The following is a 6,000-nucleotide window of genomic DNA, read 5'->3' on the forward strand; positions in this document are numbered from 1 at the left end:
GTTGATGCTGGTTTTAGAAGCTTCGACCAAAAATAAAGGAAAAAAAAAACAAAGAACTAATATCCCTACAGACAGCCCACTTTTACCCTAGGAGACGTGACATGAGATCTTGTGGTATAAAATGTCATCCTCAAGATAAGAGATTTAGTTATGTTTGCTTTTAAACTTTTCTTAATAATTTAATTTTACTCCATTGGCAGATTGTATCCTATTAGACAGAACTCTTGGCAAAGTTTCAGAACAGTTACAGTTACTGCATGATGACTGCAGAGAGAAGAGCAGTAAGCTTTCAGTTTGAGATACTGTATGTTCTTTTCTGTAATACATAGTTGCATTCACATATTTCTGAATACAGTTTTTCAGACCGTATATTTAATGTTGAAAATACAGGTCATGATATTAAAACTTTGTTTTGTTGATTGGTTTTCTAGTTTGCTCCCAATCCTGCTCAAACACAAGAGTAACTGAACTCTGTGTCTGACCCTTTTAGAAGTGGTTGAGCCTCTCCCTAGTTTTGCACACGATAAATTTTTAAAACATGCTACAGCATCAGTTTCAATGGCAAAACCCATCGTTTGCAAGTTTCTAATTTAGAGCTCATGAGCTGAAGACTCAGAATCACTGCCATCACCTGTTTTCTAACAGTTGTATAAAGTATATTGGTGGTCTCATGATGTGCTAGCCCTAAGCAATGACAGGCTTGCTTTAGGACTGTATTTCCTAGTCAGTTACCCAGGCTTCTCTATGTCAGGCTCCATTGCATGTTAAGAATATGTTTTTAGTGCTTGCACTTGATGCGAACATGCTGTTACTAATCTAATGTCTGGCTAACATCAAGAAAAAACTTACAGAGAGAAAAAATCTGAGACAAGCTCATTTGTTGAAGTCTGAAGTAAAATATGAAAGATCTTGCAATGTTTGGATCCCTGCTTTTGCCAAAATATTAAGGAATTAAGGACAGAGGATTGCATCAGAACATCAGAAGACACAGCTGAGATTATCTAACTCAATGTTGGTTACATGAAACCGACTTGTATCTTACAGCCTGGATTTTCTGTTTTCCATTTGGACTAATCTGATAGGCATTCAATTTTTAAGCAAGCAGGCAAATCTCAGTCTTTCATAGGTTTTTTATTTCTGTGGAGGGAGTGTGAAAGCTTTGATGAAAAATAAGCCTGGGTTAAAAGAAATACTTTGATGGTGTAAGGGTAGTTTAAATAAAATAAAAGTGATTTGATTAGGTTACAGGGACATTGCATAAGTATGCAACCAGATATTTTTAAATAACTGAGAACATTTACACCGCACTAAGCATATGTGGATGGTCACTGAGATTTTGGATATGAAAGTTTCAAATAACTTATTTTTATATTAACAACCTAGTCCTGTTCCAACCCAAAGTACAGTTAGCTTACAACTTACATTATTAATGCAATTGAGAGAGTTAAAAGAAATACCCATTAAAGCTTGACATTACATGTAGAAATCATTGCATCATTTGGAAGGCTAACATTATCCTCTCTAGGTTTTGTGTCTGTATGAATGCTAATATTAACTTATACTCAAAAAGATAGCACCGAATATCTCATAAATATGCCAGCTCATTTAACTGTTGTTTTAAACCATTGCTGTCTGAAGTCTGTAGCGGATTTTAAAAAAACAGCTACAGGCACCTTACCACTACTGTTGCGTCCAGTGTATATGCATTCCATGTTGAAAAGAAAGCTTTATGAGCTTTTCAATAACCTGAACTCATCACAGATTAAATGTTTTTTTTGTCAGATTCCTTGACTGTTGTTAGGAAAATTGATGTAGACTAGGATATTTTTCCCTGCTATAAAATTCTCTTAGCACCTAATCAGACAGACCAAGATCAGGAAAAAAGTCTGAAAATTATTTTAGTACACCTCACATTTATTTTTTTCTATTTTGCTACCCACAATGATATGTACTGTGTTTGAAAAGATACTTTTAGAATTGTAGATATTGTTACAACATCCCCAAAATTCCCTAGTGGATTAAAATTAATAAAGCATTTTGAGATATGGTTGTGCTGGGTGTAATTGAAACAACTAGATGGATTTGCTATGACAGGTGGTAAGCAGAGATATATGTGAGAGGAGGAGCTAATGCTGATGTTGTTTAGAAGGGTGTGAACCTTCACAGGACTGTGATAATAATGATGAAGAACACACTACAAGTTCTACAAAGGCACTTTCTGCTGCACTGTCAGCAGAACTCCATATTTTCTCAAAAGCAACAGAGCAGTTCTGTTGCTAATATCTAACTAATATTTTGTTCCATCAGCTATTTGTCACTGACTGCAGACATCTCATCTTTAAAAGTCTGTCTGGACATCCCCTACATTTCCCTATTTTTTCAGGCGCTTTTGCCCACCTAAGTGCTATAGAGGTGTTTTTTCCCAAGGTAGAGCCTCTGTTGCAAGTAGTGGTTGTGAAGATAAATTTCAACTCTAAAGTCAAGTATTCAAATCTTTGTAGATACATTCCTCAGAAATATTTCTCAAGGAGTGAAGTAGAAAAGGATAAGGCATGGAAAACTTTGCTACTGTCTGCAATTGATGCTGCTACTTCAAAATGGGATTGATGGCTCTTTTGCAACTGAGATTCAAAGCTAAGACACACACTGCAGTGAAAGTCGAGTAGCTGCCTGCGGGGTCCTTTATGACCCTCAAATGTAGCCATGAGTGCATGAGAAAACTGTTTCACTTGTGCAAGCCATTTATTTTAGCTGAGGACAAATATAAATGTAGCAGTAGAAAAAACAGCCCTGGATAAGGAAATAAAGTTTCTGATAGTGATTGGTAAGTCTTCATGAAATTTTGACAGTAAGGACAACAGTAACAAAATAGGAGGTTCTTTGGCAAAAATAGAACTTATCCAGGCACTTCAGGAAAAAAAACACCATCTTCAATTAAATGTTTGAAAACTTAAACATGTTACTGGTGTATTACTATTCAGTTTTTCATGGGATGTCCATCCTTCAGCCACCAATAGTATGCTCTCTTTTGAAATTAATGTAATATTATTTTCTGTTATATTCTTTCCAAAAGGAGCAGTAACTCAAAGCCAACATTCGTTTCTTTGCTCTCCAGGCTACAGGTACATGGAATTGTTCAGAGGGGTCTTATCTATTGCTGGTGTTTCTGGTCTGGAAATTAATGAATCACGGTGCCTATTTAGAAAGTGAGATATCATTCAGGATGTGTTCTTCTATGAAGAAGAAATTAAGAGTGTATAATCTGACAGAGGAACCTTGGCTATGGCTAATGAGTTGGCTAACGGGAAATGGGTCAGCAACCTGCTGTATCACTCAGACATGCACACATCTATGAGGCCAGATGGGATCCACCCAAGCGTACTGAGGGAGCTGGCGAAGATGCTCACCAGGCCACTTTTCATCATTTCTCAGCAGTCCTGATTAAATAGGGAGGTTCTGGTTGACTGGAAGTTGACAAATGTGATGCCCATCTACATAAAGGGTGGGAAGGAGGACCCAGGGAATTACAGACCTGTCAATCTGACCTCAGTGCCAGGGAAGGTCATGGAACTGTGTCATGAGTGTGCCATCACCCAGCACATACAAGACAACCAAGCGATCAGGATCAGTTAGCATGGGTTTATGAAAGGCAGGTCCTGCTTGACCAGCCTGATCTCCTTCTGTGACAAGGAGACCTGCAAGTGGATGAGGGAAAAGCTGTGAACGTTGTGTACCTCAATAAAGTCTTTGACATCATTTCCCACAGCAATTCCTGGAGAAGCTGGCAGCTCATGGCTTGGATGAGCGTTTTCTTCACTGGGTAAAGAACTGGCTGGAAGACTGGGCCCAAAAAGTTGTGGTGAATGGAGCCAAATCCAGTTGGTGGCCAGTCACAAATGGTGCTCCTCAGCGCTCAGTATTAGGGCCAGTTCTGTTTAATCTCTTTATCAATGATCTGGTTGAGGGGATTGAGTGCACCTTCAGTAAGTTTGCAGGTGACAGCAAGTTAGATGGGAGTGTTGATCTACTGGGGGGTAGGAAGGTTCTACAGAGGAATCTTGACTGGCTGGATTGTTGGGCTGAGGCCAATTGCATGAGGTTCAACAAGGCCAAGTGCTGGGTCCTGCACTTTGGTCACAACAACCCCAGGCAGTGCTACAGGCTGGGAGAAGAGTGGCTGAAAATCTGCTCAGCAGAAAAGCATCTGGGGATGTTGGTCAACAGCCAGATAAATATGAACCAGCAGTGTGGCCAGGTGGCCAAGAGAAAGCCATCCAGCAGGACTAGGGAAATCATCTCCCTGTACTCAGCACTGGTGGGGCCACACCTTGTATACTGTGTTCAGTTTTGGGCCCCTCACTCCAAGAAAGATACTGACGTGCTGGAGCGAGTTCAGGGAAGGGTAACGAACCTGGTGAAGGGCCTGGAGAACAAGTCTTGTGAGGATCAGGTGAGGAAACTAGGGGTATTTAGCCTGGATAAAAGGAGGCAAAGGGGAGTCCTTGTCTCTTTCTACAGCTATCTGAAAGGAGGTTGTAACATGGAGGGTGTTGGTCTCTTCTCCCAAGCAGCAAGTGATAGGACAAGAGGAAATGGCCTCAAGTTGCACCAGGAGGAGTTTTGATTGGGTATTAGGAACCATTTCTTCATGGAAAGAGTTGTCAGTGGTAGAGTCATCATCCCTGGAGGTGTTTAAAAGACATATAGATGAGGTTCTTAGGGACATGGCTTAGTACCAGCATTAGGTTAATGGTGAGATTCAACGATCTTGAGAGTCTCTTCCAACAAAAATGATTGTATGATTCTATGGTTATTTAAATAAGAAAATGCAAGCAGGAGACATTTGAACTAGATGCAGAATGACAAACCGCGCAACTCACTCCATTGTCTCTATTGTCTTTCTTTAAGTAATCTGGTGGACTGGTGGGTGTAAAGAGAGAGAAATTCAGCACTGATACCTTCTCTGTATTTCCTCAAGGAAGAACTGAAATTATAATCTTCGATACTCAGACGAAAACTGCAACCCTGTATTCAAATTTTTCCCAAATTGGTGCGAAAATATGTAAGCTTCAACTTATTGTTTCACATAATGTTTTCCCATCTTAGTGCCTCAGATAACGTTTTCCCATCTAGAGGAACTGATACTAGAAAAGCGTGTGCCTGGCTACCCTGACCTAGGCAGCACTCACTAGAGACAGTATTTAAAACCTGTAATTCTCCAGGAAATATATTGAACAGTTCCATCATCTTGTTTCACTGGTGAGCAGAGGACATTTGCTGGAATGTGTTTGGGCCTTTACATTTCCACATCCTCTCTTTGAGTGGTTTGTAATTTCTGGGCTGTAAGCCTGGTTTGTACTAATGGAAGTTAACATAAAACTGAACTGCGTCTTGCTGTTTAGTATGACTGCATTGGCTGGGTTTTTCAGTTGCTTTATCTAGTGCAGTTATTTGCTGGTGTCATGAAATAATTTCTGTAAATATAATGTCTGTAAATAATTTCTGTAAAGATAAGGAGAAAGAAGGGGGATCACTTCCTCGAGACACAGACACAAAGACAAAGACACAAGGACTGAGAGGCCAGAAAGCCCATGGTAGCCCATGGAGGAGCAACATGCATCCAGTGTACAAATATGTAAGAGCACCAGTAGCTTCTGCCTTCCAGCAGTGTTATGCGATATCAACACATACTGTAATATCCTGATAGATGCTATGACCTGGACCTTGGGCTGCAGTTTATGGCTGCTGTAACTAGGTATCTGTTTTCTTCTAACGGGACTTGATATTCTTGGAAACTGTCCACTTCTCCCCTGCTGTACACACTACCTACTGCCACTGCAGCACTCAGACGAAGTGCACGAAGGCAGCACTCCAATTCTGATCAAATTTTCTAGCACCTCCCATTGTCACTTGCAATCTGCTGTCATTGGGCGAGTGAAACCCCACACCTTGTCTCCAGTAAAAATTGAATGTCTTACTTTCTCCTCATAGTAGAATATC

This window comes from Streptopelia decaocto (assembly GCF_964273445.1).
Source record: "Streptopelia decaocto genome assembly, chromosome: Z".
In the NCBI taxonomy this organism is placed as follows: Eukaryota; Metazoa; Chordata; class Aves; order Columbiformes; family Columbidae; genus Streptopelia; species Streptopelia decaocto.